Source organism: Morone saxatilis, unplaced genomic scaffold, assembly GCF_004916995.1.
Source record: "Morone saxatilis isolate NCDOM2014 unplaced genomic scaffold, NCSU_SB_2.0 Contig2, whole genome shotgun sequence".
NCBI classification, from domain to species: Eukaryota; Metazoa; Chordata; class Actinopteri; family Moronidae; genus Morone; species Morone saxatilis.
In genome coordinates this window covers 12,021,033-12,045,982 of record NW_023339762.1, presented here as the reverse complement: position 1 = coordinate 12,045,982, position 24,950 = coordinate 12,021,033, and the positions used below count along the sequence as shown (strand labels likewise).

At 40.8% G+C, this 24,950-nt stretch overlaps 1 protein-coding gene across 5 annotated transcripts in view; it reads left to right on the top strand.

The window, feature by feature from the left end:
* The first annotated feature begins 4,145 nt into the window (after positions 1-4,145).
* cntn1a (contactin 1a) overlaps positions 4,146-24,950 on the top strand; it is a 63,109-nt gene continuing 42,304 nt past the window's right edge. For 2 of the 5 annotated variants that reach the window (XM_035665419.1, XM_035665415.1), the window contains exon 1: positions 4,146-4,279. The gene's annotated coding sequence lies outside the window, so the exon portion shown is untranslated. Of the gene's footprint in view, positions 4,280-17,273; positions 17,401-17,420; positions 17,551-20,542; positions 20,722-24,950 lie in introns of those variants that run through there. The other 3 variants (XM_035665416.1, XM_035665418.1, XM_035665417.1) reach the window with 3 other exon arrangements.

Sequence of the window (24,950 nt, the reverse complement as noted above, 5' to 3'; positions counted from 1 at the left end):
TGCTCTCCTGCTGCACAAGCTCTGGATCTATTTAGAGTTACATGGATCAGAAGGAAATGATGACAAAGAAACCTAGGATTTCAACCCACCAAAATCGTAACGCAAGTGGGTAAGACAACTGTACAAATGCACACACAACCGTGTACACCACACACATACACCTACAACCTAAAATACACACTCAACAGTAACACCGCCCTGTACTGTGAGCAGAAGCTGGGGGCTGTGTGTAAATATGGATGCCTACACCTGCCTCAGTCTCCTCAGTGTGAAGCAGCTATAGAAAGGCCTTATGGAACACGACAGTTGGGCTCCATCTTTTTGGCGCTCACTTGTGGCACTTCCACTTCCATTAGAGTCATATTGTCAGGGTAATAACGAGAGAGCAGCCCGCCATCTGGTGCATTATCACACAGCAATGGTGTCAGGAAGCGGGGAAGGCTGATATCTAGTGTCTTGGATTTACTTTCTCTCCCTCTGGCAAGGACTCGTTGCCTTCTGTTTATTCAGGTACATTAATTCCTTTTCCCGGGTAAAGTTTTTTGGGGATTAGTGGGGTTGTTGATTTCTTCCAAAATGAAACCAAAGATTAGTTTTTATGAAAGATGAATCCATCAGTGAGAAGTGTAGGTGGTTGAAAGGATGTCCATATTATTCCAGCCAAAATAACTGACTCTCACACTCAGCGGCAATGATCTCTGATGACCTTCAGCTACTGGATGATGATCCATCAATTTGTTTATGTTTGACAGATTTTCCCTCTTGACTTTACTGCCACCTAGTGATATGAGGCCGGGTGAAATAAGCAACAGGCTTTTAAATGCCACGCCAGGCACATAAACTATCAATAAAACTAATAAAACTGTTTTTTTTTGTTTGTTTTTTTTTTAATAAATTTTTACTGGTAACAGACAACAATGAAATTTTATATAGAGGCCACAGTTTGACCATGCTATAAAATATTATATTCCAACCACAATGTGCTGGATTACCTTTGATTTTGGCTGACAGTCTGTAAGCCTATGAATTTGTTTGGCCCTCTGTTGACATCCCCAGTCCTCAATTACAAAGGCTGCCTGTAAGAGGGTTAGCTACTTTTTTTCATGGCAACAGAATCACATTATTTGTCCGTCGATTGGTGATCATTGCGACCAAACAAGCAGCTGCCCCATTACCCTTCTGAACTCCACCCACCCCCTCTTCCTGCCACTCCAAGCCAACCCCTCCCTCCATCCTCTCATTCCTCATCCAATCCTCAGTGGATTCATTCTGTGTCGGCTGTTCGTCTGCCATAGCATCCATTATCCATTCCCACCTCCTCTGTGTCCAGCTCCTTGATTTACTGCTGGGCGGAAAGCCTGGTTTGAATTGATCTATAGCTGGTTTTTATGTCTACCTCCAGTCTGCTTTCAATGAGGAAAATATCATTACATGATGTGATAGTCCTGTTTCTATACAACCTGGTAGCTTTATAGTGCACCATTTGCATCCCAGATGCTCAAGTGAAGGACGTGATCTTTCGGCATCTACAAGCTTCCCAATATGCAGAATAAAGGATATCAAAGGCAGGTATTAGAAAAACACCACCATTTAGTTTCTGATATTTTTTAAGTGTGTGCTGAGCTTCAGGGCGCCTGTTCCTTTAGATGTAAGTGGCAGAGCCTTTGTGTCTTTATGTAAATGTGCCCTTTTCTGCTGCTCTGAGAGCTGGGGAGGATAATTGTTTATGATTACTCTGTGACATTTCCATATGGCTGACGAACGGTTTGCCAACACACACTCACCGACACACACACACACACACACATCTGTCAAGACCAAGCTGTTTGGAGCCTGAATGGTAGGTTTGGTTTGCCTGAAATTGAAAACCCAAACTGTGGGAGGGAAATCACTACTTCCAGTATAACAGCATCATTTCTTCAGTACTGTTTCTACCCAAAAAGGCTGAAAAAAACAAAACAAAACCCTGGGGCTGGGGGGGGGGGCTGATATGGTGACAGATATCATAGCACTCCTGTTGGATGGATGCTACTTAAAGTGAGAGTGCTTTGTTCTATCGATCTCACACTCTCTATCAACCCCACTCCCTCTTTTTATCATGATATCACCATGATTATAACCCCGATTCTTATTCCCCTTGCACCCCCCCATCATGTCCCATGTGTATTGGACTGGTTGAGTGCGGGTGGTGGTGGATGGATGGGTGGGTGGTGGGGGTTTACCTTTGCATGAGCCCCTGTGGAGATCATTGGGGCTAAATCATGTTTACCCTCACCCCTCCCTCCTCTATTTCTCCATGTCCCTCCTCCTCCTCTGCCAGGCAGATAGATGACAGCCACCTATTCTTTCCTCTAGACAGCAGGGTGTTTGCTGTTCCTCTTATCCACCCCAGAGACCGACCTTGTAACAGTGTTATTCACCAGCAGGATCTGTCTCTATTTGCACTGCCATGTTGTAAGAGGAGTAAAAGTGTTTGTCTGAGGGTTGAATACACCTAGATCTTGGATAACCCGAGCACAAAATAATATCCTTTTGGGCTCTGTATTATGCTCCTGTATTTTCCTCACTGTAACCAAATACTTTTGGCTTGGCTATTTTCTGTGGAGTGACATGTTTTTCTAATACATCCCCCTTGGCGGAAGAAAATTATTATTTTTATTGTGTATTAACAACAGTTCCCATCTCAACGGAAACAATACTTTTTTTTTGATGAAAACTATGAATATTTACAACAGCCTTAGGGAACAAAGCAGCAACAACTTGATATAGAGCTGTAACCTTCATGTAAAGTCAGTTTCTGGTCACATTAAGGAGAACTTCTTTGATATGTTCCCCCAAATTCATCCAAAGGGGCTAAGTCCTTCAATTAATTCTACCCTGCTCTTTCACTAACATTCCTGCATTATTTATGGGCCGCCGCCACAGCAGATTATTATTTGCTGTGTGGTGTTTACATCCAAAATTTAAATCTAATCCCAGGGGATTGAGATGGTCTCATGTTTGGACTGACATGTAGGCAAGGCATTATAATTAGTAGAGGTGCCCTTTTGATATGTGCATGATGAAAAATAGGCTGACAGTTACATGCAGGCAGCAGTCACACTCATTTCTCATCCACCCCTGGTGGTGTTTAGTCATGCAAATAGATTTATCTGCTCATATTTTGACATTTCTTGCTCTGAAACATTTGCTGCTGTGACAAAACAATGGAACAAAATTTAGTTTGTGGTGCTCGGAGCTCAACGTCAACATCTTTTTGGGACTCAGCTAGCTAGGGGTAGCTTCAGCTGCTCACAAGCCACTGTGTTATGCAGTGTAAAAGTGAACAATAATCTAAATGAGCCTATTGTTATATTTGTATATGCTTAAACAAAACATTGTGTTATCTTTGGTATACCTTACAGCCAATTGATTTTTGTGAGCATCAGGGATAGGGATGTTAACTTAGTGTACACTTGGGACAGAAGTTCAAGGGCAAAACCGTCTACACTAGACCAAAATAAAATAAAAAACAGCTATCACTGAATGCAGTCAGACAGGTAGACGAAACTCAAGGAAGTAAGAAAGGCGGATAGGTCTAAAAACAGGCAACATACAGAAGACAATGTAGTAAAAAGGTGAAAGGTTGGTAGGTGGAGCAGCCTATATAATACTGACGCTGATGCTATCAACTTAATGAATCATATGAATATGATTAACATTAACTTTGATATTGTGGTTGACACATATATTACTGTAACATGTAACCACTGTAGTCTCTTTCTCTCTATTAAATTACATGGAGCCTCGAGTTAGTGCTGATCACAACAGACGTTGCATACTTTAAACCTTTCATAAGAGAGCCTTAAAATATTAATAATATAATAAAAAAGATTTTAATCTGATTTAAGCCAACCCATAAATACTACTGTATCTAACACACTGAGGCAATGTTGGGTCATTTCATTTATTATAACGTGTGAGATATTAAAGGTTTTTACAAGCATAAACTTTTTTTGTTTATGTTTTGTTTAAATGTTCCTCTCCTTCTCATTGCTGGGGGAACCTTTGCTGGAGCTCAGGAGGAACCCGGACACCACTGTGGGAGCCACTGCTCCTTTGGTCCTGTGGAACAAGCAGATCTAGCGCCCCCTTAAGCTGACAGTCACAACCCCTCATCCAATCCACGGGGACAGGACCGCTGCTCTGTCAGTTTCTTTCCCCGCTCTTGAGCGCCCGGCGATGCGGTGCTGAGCAGGTGTGATCATCGTGAAGCACCGACTGTTGCCCGCTACGGAAGGTAAGGACACTGGAGGGGAAACCGGTCAAGATGTAGTGAAAAACTGATTGTTTAGAGATCCTTTGCAGAGAACAGCGTTTTGACAGCTGGTTAAAATCAGTGTTGTTTACAACAGAGTGGGATGCGCGGATGGGATGGAGCTTAAATGCAGCCCTCCGCAATGCAGAATTGCTAACGATTTGATAACGAAGAAACTGTGTATTTATTTTTAGTGTGTGCTATCAGATACAGAGAGATATCTACCGTGTGTGCAATATCTGACTTATTATGGCGTGGTATGGGGATGCTGCTGTTACATGATCTGCTGCACATCCTGGCATGCACTTCCCTCCCCAAAAAAATAATAATAGTCGATGCACAGAGCAGATGCAGGGATGCTGTGATATGCTTCTGCAACATACAGCACATCTGCATTCAACTAATAAGTCTTGGGTATTTAATGCAGCATTAATTAGACCACGCCGGAGGCCATAGCCTTATAGCGCCGCACATACCGAGGATTCAAACTGCCGCCTGCCTTATAGCCGAGAGATCAGGAAGCACCCGACGACTGTAAACACTTTCATCTGGGGTGGAACTAAAAAAAACGCTTGTCCCGGTGTTAGTGCAGAGATGGATTGAGGCGTATAGCTCGACTCTGTCATCTGCTCGGTAATGGCCCCGTTGCAGGGTTATTCTGTCAGCATGTCAGGTGCCGGAGAAGGTGTCATGGGCGCGTCCTGGTCCTGACTCGCCAGAATTGTCTTCAGTGGAGAGAAACTGTCCATGCTACGTGTTGCCAAAGTATGGGCTAGGCACTGTTATGTGATGTTTTTTAATAGCAGTGCACACAGTGATGACATAGTGAAAAGGGATGATGGAGGTTTCTGTAGCTGCAATCATAAGTCATTCAAGAAGCATTCCTATTTATAAAAAAAATACACTGTATTCATTGATATTCTGATATTCTGGGGAATTGTTAATAATCTCAGTTAATAGCTGCTATGGTTTTGCTCATGGTGATTAAGCTACATGGTGAAGGCTGTTTGCAACTCAATGTTTGCTTACATGATGGTTATAGGTTTCATAATGTTCAGTAATGGCTTGAGTGAGTGGCTTTTAGCATAGTTTCCTGCAATAGACAGCAGACAATCCTTTACTGTGGTCTAACGAGCTTGTAATTGTAATTCTCAATGTGATCAATAACACCACTAGAAGGGAATTGGGATTTCTAATGGGACTGAATCTGCACATGTTATTTTGGATTTTTGGTCTCAGATGAGCATATTAATAGATGTTTATGAACAGGTTAGTTTGTTCCTTAAGAACCTAATGTGGGGCGGGTGTCTCCACACCTGTTACTTGTCAGAGATTTTTCATCATCTACTATAAAAACGTGTATTTTCAGACAGTCTGATTGATAAATGTGTGACCACATTCTGCTCCTGGGGACTGTTAATGTTTCTGACCCAGATTTTCATTTCGGCTTTATTTGCAATTTAGTGCCGTGTGTGAGTTCCTTCTTCACTCTGTGTTTGTCCTGACTGAATCAGAGCCATGAATGTGGCACAAAATGTCAGAGGGATTCCATGGCCGCCTGTCTGGTGGAGCACTTTATGAATCTTGTAAGCCTGACTGCTGCTAATGCATCCTGTGCTGTCCTGTGTACACCCCGAGGACAGGCCCTCTCCTTCATGCTAGGTGAATGAATTTACTCTGCTCAGAAGTAGGCTAACCCACTGCGTGCAGGGCATCATTTTACATTTTTACCCCCCCCCTTGCTCTACAATGCAATATGTAATATACTCTATAGAGTTTTGAATTTTGTAATAAGTTGTCCGCTGCCAGCACTTTGGCTGTAGGGCTGCAGTGGCTTGCAGAGCCAGCATGACATGGAACTTTTTACATAACACAGTACCCTTCAAGATATGGCTGTTCTATGATGCATTTCAAGGCTACAGCCTCAGCCTACATTAGTGTCACAGTCAAATGACTCAACATAACCGTACATTTACTTCTCCTTTGGTTTGAAGCGTCAGTCACACACATCTGTCATGTACTGAGGTAGACAGGCCCTTTTCCCCTTTTTCCCATGTCCTTTAAACATTAATGTCTTATATAAGCAACGTGATATTGGTGCTCAAAGCAGAAGCTTGGATATTTGCCATCTAAGATTAAGGTAATTTTAGAGTAGTTTTGAGGAGATTAGATTTGTTTTCCAGATGTCCTTCCAGCCTTCCTTGGTGACAAAATCTTGGGCAAAGAGTCAAAGCATTAGCTGAAGAAAACAAGATAGATTTTGTGTGTGATTTTGAAAAGACTCTAAACTGATTGGCAGCGTTGGCATTTGGAAACAACGGCGCTTGTTTGTTAGGCGCCGTTGGTTCTGTCACACTGAATACAGTGTCAGTCATGCTGGAGGCAATACGTCCTCCAAACTTGTTTCGTTGTTAAAGTGAATGATACACCAAGACGAGGCAGCCTATGCACATGAACACAACACGTGCGCACGCGCACACACAGACACACACACACCCACCAGCCTTTATTGCAGCAATTGTCTTCACTGCATGTACAAGTGCTTCTCTCTGTCCTGCTGACAAAACATGCAATGCCCTCGTCTTGATGCTTCCTTTAGATTGCTCAGCAATTTACGCACCGGCGATCAATAGCGAGATCCACTAATGGTACGGCAGTGAGGCAGAGACATGACGTGTTCTGTGTTTGCCTGGAGACAGACCTCTCTTCTGTTCATGCCTGAGGACGAGAAAGGGCCTCAGTCCCCATCTGCCATCTTTGGCTGTCTGAATACGAGTTGCACTAGGCCCGCCATTGATTCTCCCACTGTGGACTGCTCTCTGCTCCCTGCATGCATGTGACCCCATAGATCTTATGTGGAAAGACCGAACTAAATGGGGAACACCCATAGGCACAGTGCACATTTGTATCCGATTTGTTGATAAATGTATTGTAGTTAGGTATTCAAATCTTTAAACGTTTAGTTGTTGTCATCTTGTCAAATGGTGATACTACAGGTTAGAGCTGAGATGATTAGTCAATGAATTGATTAGTTGATTGACAGATAAGTAATTGAGCTATTTTGATTGATTTTTCAAGCAAAAAAGCAAAAAAAAAACAAAGACTTGCTGGTTCTAGCTTATCAGATGTAAGAAATGCTCCTGCGTTTTTGTGTGATGTGATAGTAAACTGTTTGGTATTTTTCTAAAATGTTATTAACCAGACAATAAAAATAATAGGCTGATGAATTGGTAATGAAATGAATCCTTTGTTATCCTTAATCCTTGATGCAGCTGCCAACATCAGTAGCTAGCTGTATATTTTAATAGCTGGAGTGTCTAACATTGTGTAGGACTCCCCTTTCAAAAAGTTCAATTAGTCTGATCGACTATGGTTTTGTTGCCTGGGCTGATGTTCTCTTTCTGTGGCCATTGTTTCCTGTTTGAATCTAATGACCTTGAATAGTTGCTCAGGAGGCTAGTTACTTTTATTGCCAGACCCTAAATTAATTATTATTCAGCTGCACTGGATTAAAGTTGTTTTAGTGTGTGTGTACACACAAATGCATGTATGTATGTGAGTGTGACTCATCTAGCTCCAGGACTTGTATCCTCCTTATCTATCTATGATCAGGATAAAGTACAGCGTGGCGTTTGGTTGATTTACACGAATGCAGCTCAATGCTGAAGATAAAAATAGATTCATTTGATATCAACTGCTAGTTTTTTGTTTATTTATAGCATTAAAGGTTTTGGAGAGGCATGGCATTCATCTACTGACATGGTAAAAATGGGTTTTTGAAGAAGTGGCCTCATTGTAAAAACATCAAAACCAATCACTCCTCAATATATGACTTTAAGTGTCTTTTATCGTAGAACATTTAATCTGTTCCCCTTCTTTTTATCAGGGCGATTTTGTTTGTTGATAAAGTGCCTCGGTGACTCATGTGGTTTCTCCGGTTTGTCTGCCAAAGTGATGTCTTGTTCAAAATCAGATTACTTAATTTCCATTAAGATAATCTGGACCGGACAATCAGGTAATGTTCGGAAATATCCTGGTATCTCCTCCTGCCGCTTGTAGGATGACACTGATCAATGTCATCGCAGAGTTCATGAAGTTTCCTGTTCAGTGGTCTGTTTGGGTAACTGAATAGTTCAAAATCTGAATTTAATTAATATTGTGAAAAAATATTCTATATTGAGTTATTACAGGGGTCACTGATTAACTGGGTAAATGACTGATTTACTGAATGATACTTTTATTGCTTTACAGCCATCTGTGTCGGATGGTTTTTAAATGTTGAGTTTAAGTTGATGACTTTAAGACAGTTAAATGAACAATTAAAATCTGTAACTAGGTTAGACTTGACAGGTTTTCACTTCTTCTCTCTGATTTGTCATTTGGTTTCCTGTGGGATATTTTTAGATTTTACAATCAAAGTAAATCTTTTGGGATTTATGGACTCAATTAGAAGAAGATTAAAACTGTGTGCCCTTCGCCTGCTAATTTCTGTTAACAGCATGATCAGCCTTTTTAATTTTTTCAGATAATATTTGACTTCCTTCAGTACAATGTCAGCACAGAAAATTGTTTGTTTGCTTGATAGCAGGGCAAACCTTATCTAGCTTCGTTGGGATGCCTTCAATTTCCGCAGTAGTATCAAGTAGTATCTCATCAAATAGCTAATTGCCATTTGGTTGTTGTTAACCCATACTAAAGAGGTTTGTATTCATGAAGACAAGAAGTAAAAATGACAGTATTGCAAGGTTAACAAGTTCAGAGGACAGTTATCCCTAATTAAGTAGTCAATTTTAAGCATCCTAATGTGAATAGATCTTAATTAAACTTCTCCTCAAAGTGTCAGATTACCCCTTGTGAATTTGTTTAACATTTCACTGAGCATAAATATTGTGTTGCACACAGTGGACTGACTTCTCACATGGGAGTCTTGAGCCATCTGTTTTTGCACCTTCGTACAGGCAGATACATTGTTTACAGAGCTGTTGGGAAGCTGTGCAGTCAGACAACACTATATGCTATTTTGGTCCTGTAAGAGACAACTTTCAATTTCATGCAATTTGAAAATCAGTGGAGTGTGTCTGATTTATTTCCTAGGATTTGAGCCAGTGAGTGTTACAATGTAGGAAACTTCTACAGTTGTCTACAAGTGAATTCCTTATCTGGTTTTGTTTGTTTCGTGGCGTTAAATAACATATTGTGAAATCCAGATCATAAAAAAGACAGATGTTGTTAAGGTATAGCTTTTGTTTGGAGTAGACATTTTGGATGAGAAAGGTTGGAACAGAAATTATCACCTTCGCTTCTGGCAAAACCATAACCAAACAACTGTACACAACTCCCCTAGGGATGGGATGATATATTCCTGTATTGCGATCAAAAACACATGAGGTGCATCTGTGATGCAATAAGTATATGTGCTTCTTAACATTGAAAGTGATCACTGTAGGTTTTACTGCCATTTTAGAAGTATGAAGTATATTTTCATAAATATCGTGATAATATCGCAATTATTTTGACTGTAGCATCATTTTATCTGTATCCTTCATCATCGATATTCTTAGTAATTGGCAGCATTGTTTTGGATTTAATCCTATTTAATCTGTGTTTATCATGGGATTGTGAAAGTTTACTGTAGTTTCAACGGCTTGCACTGTTATCTTATAGTGCTGGTGATAAAGAACAAGCCCGATGGTGCAGGGAACTGTCCAATTAGGTACGAATGCGTCTTCCTTGTTGGGGCCAAGCCACTCTTGGGGCCTTTGAGCAAGGGTTGTTGCTATGGTGCTGGTGTGGGAGAAAAGAACACATGTTCATCTACATGCTAGTTCAGCATGCAAGCCTTCCAAGGATAACCACACTTTTCTGCTTATACAATCACCTTTCATGTATACTGTATAATGTTTTTCTTACTAACCCAGCATATATTGCCTCACAGTGATGATGCATGCCGTGTTGGACAGCTCAGCCCTGTTACTGAGATAGCATACTGAACTGGAGTCCTGAACTCCTCACCAGTTGTGTGTTGAAAATAATAAACGACTGAGGAGGTCAAATGGGTTTCTTACACTAATCAGAAAACGTCCTTGGTGAGAAGCACACTAGTTCTTTAGCTGGTTGACCTCTAGCCTTCTGTGCAAGGGACTGTATGTGTGAGATGTGTATGGATAGAAGGCTAATCGCAGAGAGAACCCAAAGGCGAAGGCCTCCTGGCACGTGGAGCGAATACTGAAGCTCTTGGGAAGCCTCATTATACATTTAGGGGCGTCCTGTTTTCCCTCACTCTGGACAGCTGGACAGCTAAATTGTTTGTGGATCAATAGTTTAGCTTCCTACTGGCTCCACAGAGTGAGTGAAGTGCATTTAAACCCAAGAAATCCCATTACAGATGGGAAGCATAGCACTAGGGGCCTCAGCAAGTGCTATTGCTGTACACATTATTCAATCTCCCTGTTTGTTTACCTGCAGTGCTTCTGCTGAGACCACCCGTAGTCATTTTACTCTAATGTTATCACATTTTTTTCGATTTTCATTTTCTTTGCTAAGCAATTTCATCCATAAATATACCATGATATTCCCATATAGTTTTGAAAATAACGCTATATGCACTATATTTTCAAACCATTCATTGGATGGTGTAATGAGTGACTGAATGATCTTCACCAGCAGAATCGATTGAAAGTCTTAAAAGTTGAGTTGTGCTCGCCTGCAAAGAAACTGATTGTATATTAATGCTGCTTATTATGACTGGAGCCTTACTGTTGCCTGTCTGTATTGATTCAACACTTATTTAAAATGTCTGTTGTTTTTAGTTCAGCTCTTTGGCTATGTAAAAGGCAGAGAGACAAAAGGGGCAGAGAGAGAAGGAAGGGGGGTTCGGGGGTATAATGAGAAAGAGAAGAACAAAACATTTGGAGCTCTCCCTTCATTCCTTACATCGGTGTAACCAGAAATAAAAGCTGTGGCTGGTGCAGACTCTGGGCCGTGGGCCGCCGCTGTCCTCTCTTGGCTCGCTTGCTGTGCTGCCGGTGTATTTGTGTTTTGCTGGTCAGCCTCCGAGATCCTGGGCCCAAGGCTGCATCTCGACATGAAGAGCCCATTGATGTGGGCAACATTAGCATTCGGGGTAAGTGATCACGACAAACAGGTTGGTTTCCCATTTCACAGTAACAAACCTGTTCTCTCTGGATTCTCTCAAAGGGTCTCAAATCAACCCTCTTGTTGCATAGCTAATGAGAGAGGATAAAAGAGGTCAAACAATGCTTATTTAGCCCTCTTCACTCCAAGCAGTGTACTCTTTGTAGAAGACCACGACTTGCCAACTGCCACGTCAGGGCAATACTTTTTAGCTGGCGTGACACTGTCACATCTGGCTCACAAACTCACAAGGTGATGTAACTACCTGCGTCATGTTTTCTGTATGTCCTAGTGGGACAAAACACCAGCACTAATAGCTTCCGACAAACTACCCTAAAATGTCCCCGAACAAAAGTTGTTCTTTCCAGTTGGCATATCATTATTCAGATCTGAACCCGGCATTCTGAGGGAATCTGGCTGACTTATGCATGAGACTTGTGCACTAATTATGCTGCAGATTCATTTCCTTGGCTCAGTTTGTAGCTGCAGGAGCTTCTGTTGCAATCTGCTAATTCATGGTGCTGACATTATTCCCACAATTTTACTTAGCAACAGAAAAATGCCCCCAAGAAGACGTGGCTAATATTACCCCATGAAACATAACACGTTCAATCTTGGTGTTTACCATCTCTGTCTTTTAATTATCATGAGTCAGACCACTGCTCGGGCAAGTCATCCTGATGCCAAGAGGAAGGGAGGTGGTAGGGAGAGTAAGGGAAGCCAGCTTCCTAATTACGGATCTTTTTAATCTACCATTGGACATTTCAGCATCAGTGTAGAGGAATTTACATGAACAGTAAAAAGGCAGATAATGAAGATGTGAGTGAAGATACCACCCTTTTTCTTCTCATTACTTGCCGTCTAGACTGAGGGAGGTGCCAGCAATCACAACATCAATTCCCTGCCTGTCTGAATAATAATTATCATCCCATGGAGGAAAATAAGCCGTCCATGCATATTAATAGAGTGTTTGTGCAGAGTTCAGTGGGGCTTGGCAGTGGACAGCCTCCATACTGTACGTGTGGGCCTCGTGCTGACATATGTCAGTAGTACAGCGGCCAGTGTCACTGGTTGGATTATTCATAAAGGAGATGTAATGGCGGTGAGTGAAGGAAAGGGCATCCAGAGGTGAATCTGACTGGGAGAAAGAGCACTGAATATTTTTTTTTTTTTACATTGCTCTTTTCACACACACCCCCGCCTTTGCAGTACTCTTATCTGCAACACACAGCTCCACTCATGCTCCACACACAGGGCCATAGTGTGTGGATGACAGACGGAGTGAAGGGCACAGCGTCACAGTCAGGCAAGCACACATACACCCTCTACACAAACACACAAACACATGCACAATGGATAGAAAGAGGAGGGGTTGTACTTTTCTTAATTCCCCTGCAACAGAGGACAACAAGACAACGCAAAACAGTGCTCAGTGAATGGGGATGGAAACCACTACATGTTTAGAGACTGCTGAAGTACTTAATGTTATTCACATTGACCCATGACCAACCAGATTATGATTTGACTTCAGTGGAATGAAAGGTGTAAGCCTGTAATTAACTGTATATATTAGGCATCAATATAAATAATTTAATCAGTCACAGTTTCTCACAAAAACAAAACACAAAACTGGGAATATTATCATGGAAAAAAAATAGTAATAAGTAAGTTATGGTAAGTAATGGTGAATATTAATTAAAGGAATAATTTTAGGAACACGCAGGTGCCTACCCCCTCCAAAGCTCACCAGTAAACACAGTATATCTTGTACAAAAAACAAAGTGTAAAATTGACAGTGTTTTATGGATTATTTCTTGGGTCGGTGAAGTGACTTCCTGCGGTCTTGTCATCACTGTGAGGTTGTCAGGCAACCAGGAGAGATGCCAGAATACCTTTGGACAGAGCCAGGCTAGCTGTTTCCCCCTTTTTCCAGTCTTTATGCTAATTTAAGCTAACTGTCTCCTGGGTCCAGCTTCATATTTAATGGACACCCCCAAGATGTCAAATCTTTTAAAAGCAAGACTGATGTGATATCATTTTGCAGTTGTGTTGTTAAGTCTACGAAATATGAGATCTGAATATTATAGGTTATTTGATTTAATGTAGTTTGTAGTTGCAGATCGCAACTCATTCACTTCTCCCTCCCCATCCAAGAGCAAAGGAGAAACCTTTTAAAGCCAGTGTTTGGTTTGACCCTTCTGCACCACTGTAGAAACTTGCCGGTTCAACATGGAAGGCGACCTGCGACGTCTGTAGATATAAAAGGCTCATTCCAAGGTAACAAAAACATTACGATTCCTATATTCAGAGGATTATACCCTAATGCGAACATAATTATGCATATTATATTCCATTTGTGCCAATAGATCCAAATTGGACCTTTTTATCAGAGTAATTGCTACTAAATTAAGCAGCAAGAGTCATATTCTTTTGAAAAGTCGATGCTTAGTGCTTTAGTTTTACTCAAGCACTGCCATGAATAAAATCCAGCCTAATGTAGGTGAGAAGGCCCTGTGAGTACTCTTAGGGCAGTCAAGCAAAAGCATCTGTTTGAAGCATAACATATGAAAATCTCTTAACCTAGTTTAGCTTTCTTGCTGCAACTAGAGGGAATGCAAGCTTGATGTGAAATGCTGTAAACTGTGTCGCTGCGTGGGTTGTTATCAGAGCTGTGTCTTTAACAGCAGTTGGACTGTGCGCAAACAGCTTCATAACAGTGAAAAGATGATTTTCCTTATGTAAAGTCATAATCTTGTGATCTGAATGCCAGAAAGCTCCCACACATCTGTATCTCCTTACGCTGACACAGCCAAGTAATGTCATGATGTACCATTTTTGTGTTTGAAGATTACAGTTTGTTAAAGGAACAGCACATGAACCTAATCATAGTGGCAGCATTACCTACACAGTCGGTTGATCACAATCTAGCTTTGTGATCTAAGCACGCTTTTTAAATACATCTCCCTCAGTTCTTTTTCTGTTGTTTAAGTGGGCACCTGTTCTGTGTCATGAGCCATGATCACATGGTGTGACTTGGCCAAGAGGCAACAGATGACTCAGGTCTTTGCCCAGGCTGTGTTCATTGTCAGTCGGCACACACACTGCTCTCCAACAGGCTGTCTGACTGTGGCCATGTGCTCCACAGTAAACACAGGTGACTGAATCTGTTGACATGGACACTGTGTTCCGGATATGAACGTATATGATGAAGGTGAAGGGCTTGGTCCAGATAAAGTTTTTATCATCTTTGCAAATATCACTGCCAGCGAATTATCAGATTTTTTTTTGTTAATACAAAGAAAACAACCAACAGAGAAACAGTAATTGGGATAATGTGTTCACATGCTGTAATATATCAGCAAATATTAGCTTGTCTCAGCTGTCATACTCAGGTTTCTGGCAATCCGACTAAGATCTCATGCTGACTGTTGTAAATAGTGGCTTCTTAAGAATCTTGAGTGTCAAATAACAGGAGAATATTATTTTTCGCATAAATGCACCCATTGAAAGAGACTGTGGAGCTTGAAGGGGCACAAGTGGTGGAGGAAGACTTCCCGATGGGAAGGCATGAATATGCATGGTGCTGCTTAAAAGCACTGGCACAGACTAATACAGTATGGCAGTCAATGGATTCACAGGGTAGGCTTTGTCTCGTGTACTTTCAACTCTGGAGGAGGTTTCTGAGCCTCTTGTTTGAACTGAACAGCCCTAAAGTGCCACTGCAGAAATCTCTAATCTTTCTTAAGAACGAGGTGCCTTGTTTTGGGTTAATCATGTTTCCTCGCTCAATACTACGTTACTTATTTATCAGAAGGATCGTAGGGTGTTTACATTCCCCTACCCAACTTGGAATTATGATATTTCATTTGGGATTCATTGAGGTTGAGTTGTTTTAATGAATCGCTAAGTGATAAGTTACCAAAGTAAACAACTCAGCATGTGTCTTGTGCACCACACATCTGTAAAAATGCCCTTTTATGGTCCAGATTCTAGACAGGCACCAACTGTGTTCAGAGACTTAGTAGCGGGACATTTGTTTTTCCCCTTTTCATTTCATTTCCTATCATCCATCCACATCTGCCTTGGAGAGAAATTTATAGGAAATAGGAAAAATTTAAAGTAAACAAGAGCTTCCCGTCATGTTCTGAAAGCTGCAAATTGTGCAACGCTGCCTTTGGCAATAGGGCTGCTTTTGCATCAAAGCTACAATAGAATTGGGAGTTAACAGCCACAATGGCACCCCCAAATTAAATTACCATTCCCAAAGCTTCAGCATGTCCAGTGCATGCATGAGTCTGCTGTCCCTGTCTGCCTTTCCCTTGCTTCTGTTTTCACCTGTTTTTCTACAGTCTCTATGTATCTTGTTGGGCAGATCGAGACACATTGTTTATGTATACAAATACAGCAGGAAACTTAGCACATAATAGTGTATATATAATAGTTTAGAATCTGAGCAGTAAAAGTATGGGGACTTCCTGTATCGTAGCAATTTGAGACCTTAGTGTAATTAACAACAAAGATATTTCTTTACGGCATAAGAGTTTGTGCTGACTCTAGTGCAAACAGAGAGCTTCTTATAATGGTGAAGACAGTGAAAGGACAATGGTAAAATGATATCCAGGGTGTTTTTTTGTTCAGCGAAGTGGAAAAGTGGAGAAAAAAGTACAGTAAGAGGGTAAACTTGCAACACAAAGGGAAATTCTGATGATATTCTATGTGTTTCTTATTGTCAACAAATCCAATGAATATACTAAAACCAACAATAAATTGATCCTACAAACAAGTAGCCTGAGATACAGATGGGGTGACAAATTAAAGAAAAACACCTGAATGAATGAGTGGAGAAACATGACAAATGGTCATAGTTCCATAGGACACAAGGGGTCATTGAATGGTTTGATGAGAAGGAAAATGATGTGAATGAATTGAACACCTATAAGAGAACGGAGATGGTTGCAGGGACAAGAAAGTTGGAATTTTCAACCATGTGTAGCTTTTTCCTCTGTTCCATACACCTCCATTGTTGTCCAAAAGCAGAGAAAATAAACACATAAATGAGCCACACTGCTGCACTGGATGACGTGTTCTTCTATTATCATGAACATGGGCACTGTGGCTTATTTTGAGTCTATGCAACATATACTGTTTTGTCCAGAAAATACTAATTAGGGAACTAAATCCACTGCTGGAAATTTACTCCTGTTTGTGTGGTGATTGCCAACGACTACAGTAAAATTAGTAGCAATAAAACAATAAAATAGGATAGGATTTGTGACCAATTTTAAACGCTTTTGTTTTTTGTTTTTTGTTTTGTCTTTTGAATTGGCTTGGGGCGTATTCACACAGGCTGTGGTTTTCAGAAAGTATTGACATGCTCAAAACATTGGTGGTTTCTGTCTTTCCATACACATTTAGTGGGACTTGTCTTTGTGAGAAATGGAAAATGGGAAACATAAGTACTGACAACAGCACTGGGAACCAGACTTCAGACTTCAGAGATTGATCTAACCTCCCTGACGTAGATTTACCCGAAATGTACTGACAGACACGAAGTGAATTGATTAATAAGTGTCTCGCCCACAAAGACGTCGCTGTATGCACACAGAATGCAGTGAAAAGCATCTTGTTTGGCCTGTGACCCTCACTGACTTATATTGTGTCTTAATGGTCATTATATTCTCATGTGCTTGGACGCTACATTTTTCTCTGCCATTTTACAATCAGTAATGCTGGTGGTGGAAAGGTCCATTCAAGTGTTGAGGCTAGGAAAGACTGCACTCTTTAGCTGACTCGCACTTACAGTGCAGTGCACACATACTGCTTATTCACACACGCACACATCCACCCACACACTCACTCTGGAGTTGCTGGGCTTCTCTGACAATGCTGAAGGAAAACTCAGAAATTAAGCAGTATGTGGAGGAGAGGCTTGTTTGGTTTGACTGTGTGTCAGACCGCTGCGGAGGAAGGTAAAGATTACAGCCATTACACACATACAGTAGCTCTGTGTCTGCTAATAGTCGCCACTTCAAGACTCCTCTGCTGAAATCTTCTCACCTGCAGTTTGTTCAAACAGTCTTCTGAGCAGACATGGATAATGAAGACAGGATAGCCCAGAGGTGAGATGTTGCTTGTGAAGAGGAAAGAGAGGTAGTGGGCAGTTAGCTGGCGATGGACTCCCTGTCAGTGATTATGCTTTGCAGTTATGATTATGATTATCAGTTCCCCACTCTGTTGTTAGAGGGGAAGAGATCATGTTTGTTTGTATTTGAGCATGTTTGCATTTGAGTGCTTTGCAGAAAGAGAGAGAAAGAGCGGGGGAGAGGGAGAGAGTGTCAAATCTCCAGGACAGAGGGAGACACAAACATGGGACCTGGCTTCTGTGAGGTGACCTTGTTTGCTAATTAAGTGTCAAACCTATTTTTCCACTCCAGAAAAAAAGCTCATATCTTAGGACTGAGATTGCCAGAAGGCAATGGGAGCAGTCGCCACCGTTGGCTGGCTCCTCAGGGTCTCTGTCTTTGTGTGTATGTGAATAAAAGTCGGGGGTATCATTAGAGATGCTACTGTTTGGGGAGCCCTTCCTCATGAATACTGCATAAAGCTGTGAACATAGATGTAACAACTCAGTATAATGCTGCAAAAATGTCACTGTTACTGTCACAAGTATTGGCTCCAGTAATCTGCTTCACACAGGCCCAGCTTGGCTCTGAATCCTTGCACAAACAGTACATTTGTCACATGGAAAACAACTCATAAATAGGGTTGATATAAATAAATATTGTATAGAAGATTCAGTATGGCGTGGGTTTAGTTATTATAATAGGTTCTCAGGTCTTTATGGCAGCATTACATTAAGATTTTTTGTTTTTAGTTTATTTGAGTGTTCTAGCTCAATGAACAGTAACTACTTGTTTGCTTATCATAATCGTTATCAATCAATTGATCAGTTATTTAACAGGAAATTATTTTGCAATAATTTTGACAACAGTTAAAAAGTTTTTAAGTTATTTTTTGAGCAAAAATGTCAAAATGATATCACTTTCATAACCTTCTATGTGATTTGGACATCTACTGGACCAGAAAATTTATTGACTAATTAAGAAAAAAAGAAAAAGATGAATTGATTACATATTGATATGGAGGTGTTTAAATATAACTATATTTATGTTTACAATACTGACAAGTCCGATCTCGTTATTGTGTCTATAAATGATTTTGAATTGCAGAAAAATGGACTATAATAAATATATTGCTGTTGTGAGTACTGATACTGTGGTAGAATAATGCTGACCGCTTCTCATACGTTCTAACTATTAGAGAGGCGTAGTATAAGAAAAGATTATTATGTTGTTTCTTCCCATTAATGTCAGTCTTCCAGGTTTATCATACTGACATGAAAAGTTGTTTTGTTGACATATTTCTATTTGTCTCTTTGTATTTAGCCCACTTTACATTGTATGTGTTTTGTTCAGCAAGCATGAAAATTGCCCTATTTAATGACGCCCTCCGTTGTTCCTCAAGATGCAACGCCTCTCGAAGCTCTAACAACGACTCAGTAGAATTCCATAGAAGGTGCTGCTTTAAGTGAACAACAGATTTCACTACAGATGTCTGGTTTATCCCTATTGTACTGGACATTGTTATATGTAGTTGCTGAAGGGCATAAGTGTTTGTTCGTCCAGTCCTAAAAAGAGCAGCATTGTGTGTGTGACACATTATCAGTCACTTGAATGCCAATGTTGACCTATATATATATATATATATAGGCCTGGGTCAAAGGAGGGACAGGCTAGCCACAGCATAGGGCAGATATCTTGTCTAATGAACCTTAATGTAGCACACACAGAAAGCCAAGAGGAGAAAGGATTTATGTGGTACTTTGGTGATTGTTTAAGCTGAAACACAGTGTGTTTTGGCTGTTTTTATTGTTATGTAATGCAGGCTGTCTGGATAAAACTGACACAAATGATATCTTAACACACGCACACTTTACGAGAGATTCCCTACTCTTCTTCTTGCTCAGTCTTGCTCTTACTGTCCTTTTTTTCCTCACATAAATACTTGATACACATCCAGATTGGATAATTCCCAATTCTAAACCAATGAATCCATCTGCTAATTGGATTTGTACACATGTTCTGTTGGACAAGACAGACAATAGACAACAGGGAAAGATGGACGGACTCCCCAATGGGGGGAGGGAAGGATGCATAAAACTCCCTGTGACTTTAAACCTTATTATCTCTGCCTTGATGACTCCTCTGGTTCAGGAATCAATACAGCCTGACTGGCCTCAGGGGCACGGGGCCCACTACAGGAAGCGGATATCTCTAAACTATCCATTATGAATGAGAGGATGAGTGTAGGGATGGAAAAATAAGCGGAGGAAGACAGGAGCAGAAGAGAGGGATAAGAGGGTGAAAATACAGGAAGGAGGGATGAGAAAGAAGGGGAAGTAAAGATGGGAGAGAGAGTTGATCCACAAAAAAAGTGAATGAGTGGAGGAGGAAGAGGAGATGAAGGTGAAGATTGCAGCAGGGCAGTGAGCCTTGCAGCTGTTTGTTTTTTTGTTGTAGCTCAGCTGCCTTCCTGCTGTTCCTCCAGTGTGGCTGTAATGTTTATTTCCAGCTGAGAGACCGGACGAAGCCCTCACAGCTATCAAAATTAAATTGTCTTCTTCTCTCCCTCCCACAGTTTGTTCTCACCCCTGCAACTTGCCAGCAACATTTTTTGTATTACTTCTTCTTCTTCTTCTCCTTACAGCAGCATCCTTCCCATGGTACACACTAGTCTTCTTACTTATCCTTGCTCGCTGTAGTAATTTCTTCCTCCTCACTGAGGCTACCATGGTTTCTGGCCATAACCTGTTATCACTCTCCCTCACTCTTGAAAAAAGACTTACATGCAACCCCAACCCCCTCCTCTCTCTCTCTCTCCACTCTCATGCTCCCTTTCCTTCTCCTCCTCCCCTGTGATGTGAGGTCACAGCAGGAGAGCCCTATGATTTGACAGCTAAATGTTTATGTGAGGGTGCATTTGTGTGTGTATGTGTGTGTGATGGAGGGGGCTTCTATGCCGCTGAGTGCCTGTGATAGAAGGGGGCAGGATGCCATGACAGCAGTTGCTAACCAGCACTAGCAGACTAGCAGTTTATCCTGAGGCATACTGTGGTGTAGAGATATACAGCTGGCTCTACTGCTGCCAACTGCAATGCTAACAGGACTTTGACTACAGGCGAGTTGGGGTGACGCTGCATGCACCTCAGGGCTGTGTGCTCGGGAACAGAGGTGGGTGGCAGTGTGGGCTCACTGTCTGGTTTGTGTGCGTGCTGTGTGGAGGAACCAGAGCGCACTCTGTGCTGTGCTCTGGCTCCTCCAGGGGGGTTAAGAAGTTTACAAGCTCCTGTCGGGTTATTGTATAGTTTGTGTGTGTGTGTGTGTGTGTGTGTGTGTGTACTATGTTTACTGTATGTGTGATAGATTGGTGATTTTGGTATGCTGACCTGAGAGAGACATTTAATGTGTTTTGTATTTTGTAGTATCATCATCATTCCATATCAAGTTTTGAATCTTCTATTTTCAATATACTTTTATAAGTTGTACTCAAGGCTGAATCAATGTCTTATATGTGTGGGATGATCTACAGGGGTCCAAAGACTTATAGGGAGTCAGCAACTCAACATTTGGTAGTGATCAGTCAGTTCTGGGTTTACACTTAAGGATGAACAATGTAGCTGTGTATTTTTGGAAAAGGGCCTGGAGTCCCAACTCACATGGAATTAGTCACAGAAATAAACATTTATACAAATACACATCTGCATTTATTCCAGCTCACTTGGATTTACACACATCAGCCCCACACACATGCGGACAGAAGTTGAAATCCTTTGTGCAGATTCTGCGTTGTCCACTCCGACTCTGACCATGTGTTTGAATAAACCAGCCTAATCGACTATGTTGCCTGGCTAATTTCAGCCTTCCCTTGAGTCTCGGCTCAAGAAATCTTCCTTTCAGTATGTGTGTGTGTATGTGACTGTGTTGTGTGTGTGTAGGAGTGTGTGTGTGTGTTTGTGTGTGTGTTCTCTAATACAGCTCAACTCTGCTGGCTCTGTGATTCTGTCCTCTGCAGAGGGAACAGCTCATTATCTGGCTCTCAGAATGAAGCATCCTACCTCAACACTGCAGTGCTGCACAATGAAAGGATGAACCTATTCAAGCATTATGTGTATGTGCCTGTGTGTGTGTGTGTGTGTGTGTGTGGTTACTGTACATGTGCCTGTTAGTTTGTAGGTTAATTATTATAAGGATAGAAGTGGTGGGTGTCAGCATCTGTGTCCCTGTTGTTGTACAGTATCTCATCTTCTGTGTGTGTGTGTGTGTTTCATGTTTGCATTTTACTTACTTGAGGCTTTTCTTGCACATGTTTGAGGTGTTCATTAAGTATTTATTGCTTATTTTCATTCTTTTTTGTATATTACTACTGTATGAGGTGTCACATGCACAATGCATGATTTATTCATATCAAGCCTCAAGTGGGGCATTTGTCCTGTTTGCTCTATGTCGCCTATTAGGGCAAATAGTAGTATAGCTTCATCACCGTGTGCTGTGATAATGTTGTGCCCTATATATGCATTGTTCATCCATGTATATGCTGCATTTGTATGCCTTAACTGTTCAAACAGTGTTGTTAATGTCGCTTGTGGTAAATGTTTTTCTAGCTCAGGAGCTGCTTCTCAACTGTACCACCATATGATGTGAGTCTCTATGACCTTTATGTAATGACTTTCTCTGGGTGATTTTATGTCATTGGGCTTGTATCATCAACACCAGCATGACATGTCCCCCCTTCTTACAGAATTGAGTCTCTTCCTCTCTCGCTCTCTCTTTCTCTCTCTCTGTCTGTGCTTTGAGAAAATATTGGGAGAGCCAACCCTGCATGTGCAAAAGATTTTGTGATCTGAAGGCTATGCTAATGGATGAATAATTTTAATCCAAATGAGCAAACTGGATATTGAATAAATGACTTTGTACCAAAGAAGTAAATTAAATGACCCGCCAAGGTGAATAACTTTGACCTGGATTTTCCGAAATTCAAAATTCGAACAGTTGAGAGATTTAATAGTTGAGTTTTTCTCTGTGCTCTTCCCTGACCCAGTGGCAGGATTATTGAGACAGGCACATCAAGTCTAGTCCTAGTGTACATGTATTATTTGCAGCCTACAGCCTTACAGCTATATAACCATAACACATACACACACACAATGATGAAACAGATTAGCTTGACTTTAGTTTAGTCTTGAGTTTTGCCTGTTAAACTCTTAATAAGACATAAACAAGGATTTCTTTTCTGACCTTAACTTTGATTGTTGCTGATTAGGTCGTGACTATTTAAGGTACTTGTTTATTGCTTGTTTTTTAAATTTTCTCTCCTATCAAAGTAATCCAATTGTGCTGTATTCCCTACCTCATTTCCCAGCTGACATACAAAAAAAGCACTCACAATGAGAGCTGAGAGCCTTTCAAGGTGCCTTCATTCACCCAAACCCCTCAGCACTACTCATATTAACATGCACACAAAAGCTCTTTTGGGCAGGTTGGGCCCAATTGGGCTCTTCTCCTAAGTCACAGGTTGTCCAGCTCTTTCTGCGTCTACTCTCTTTGACTCACTCACTGAGCAACAATAAAAGCTTTGACGAAAGGATCAGATCTGGACAATCAGGGGCAATTTACTGTGGCTTAAACTCAAGCCTCTGAGAGCCTATAGTCGTGTCTGTCCTATTATCAATCAACCATAAACAGCAGCAGTAAAGCCCTATTAACATTAGACAAGTTAATTTATTCATGTGCGGCACGTGAATAAATTCTGATTTACTGACCTGATCTTAACCTGAAGTACATGCGGTGACAGTTTATCTTATATTGAGCAGGACAGAGTTGATGACACACATCGGTATATATCTATGTGGGAATTACAATGGTTCAAAGGAGCAACAATCTGTGTCAGTGTAATCAATTAATTTTGACTAAAAAAAAGAAAAATTATCAAAGATAATAAAAACTTAAAAAAAAAAAATATATATAAATTAATTAAAGTTCCTTGGGGCACCACCTTTGAAGAAGGGAAATGATAGCCAGTGACGGATTGTTTCAGTCTAAAATACACTAAACTATTAATTTCACCAAAAATTAACATATCAATAGTAATAGTTGTAAGTTAAAGGATTTGGAGTTCAAGAGGTTGCCATCATTCATTCTTGTGCGACATTAAACAGGCCAGCATCTACATACAATGGAAGCAAAAACACAAAATATAAACTAACTAAAAACAGACAATCAAAGACAATAGAATGTGCGTTTGGGGTTGTGCATGTGAAGTTGTGCATGTGGTTGCGTGTGGTTGCACGTGTTGGTCAGAAAGAAAGGGAACATGTAAAGTAAGAGGTTTGTGTTTCTTCTACATGTGTGTGGTTGTGTTTACAGGCCAAATTCAAGGCGTATATATGTGTGTGATATTGGTTTCATGGTACCAATCTAAAATACTGTCTGTGTGGTGAATACATTTAACATCACCTCAGTGGAGCAGAGAACTGGCGTTACACAGTTACCTAACATTAACCGTAACAAAATCACACATTAAAAAATATCAGCTTCTTGCATATTGCACTTTCGATAATAATTCAATTAATTGTGCAGCCCGAGCTGGTTCGCTTTGTGCGTTGTTTCCTTGCAGAGTCGGCAGTTAGTCACTGATATGCTTGTCACTCCTTGTCGATCCCAGTGGTCCCAACATCTACTTGCACTAGCTCAGAACTAAAGAAACACAAGAGGGTGTTTGTGCGAGTAAAACCAGTTAAACACAGTCAACAACTGTATTTTAGAAGGAAAGAGCAATCAGACCCCCAAATCTCTGTAGAAAGTCTGTTTAAGTACAGCAAATGCTCCATAAGAGCTATAAACAACATCATTGAATATGTATTTCTGTTCTTCCTTTCACACATTCAGTCTCCTCATTATACTGCTGACATTCAACGCCACATCAAATGTGATCACAGGGAGCAGAAAACAGGGCACAGCAGATTATAGACAGCTGAAAGACTCACCACAAATGAGGCCCACTCATTCTTTCCATCAGTGATAAATAGTTACATCTAGTCTATGTTATCACCGGATCTAGTTGAAACCATATTTGCAGTTAATTCTTAATCTTTGTTTTAATCAGTTGGTGTAAAAGGTGGGTAGAATTAAATGATTAACTAATTTGCACAATTAGATGCATGATCAGTTGGTTGCTGATCATAAATTGCTAATAAATACGCTAAATAGATGGATTGGATGATTTTTAATTTAACTGATTATGATCACAATCTGCAACAGAAAGCCCAGTTGACAATGGAAAACTCCATCAAGTGTGATATTGGATTTTTCCTGCTTATTCTTTCTGTGCACACAAAATAATCTTTGTTATTCATTCTTTTCTGCATGCTGTACGCAGTTTCTCCATGCTTAATCGTGCATAA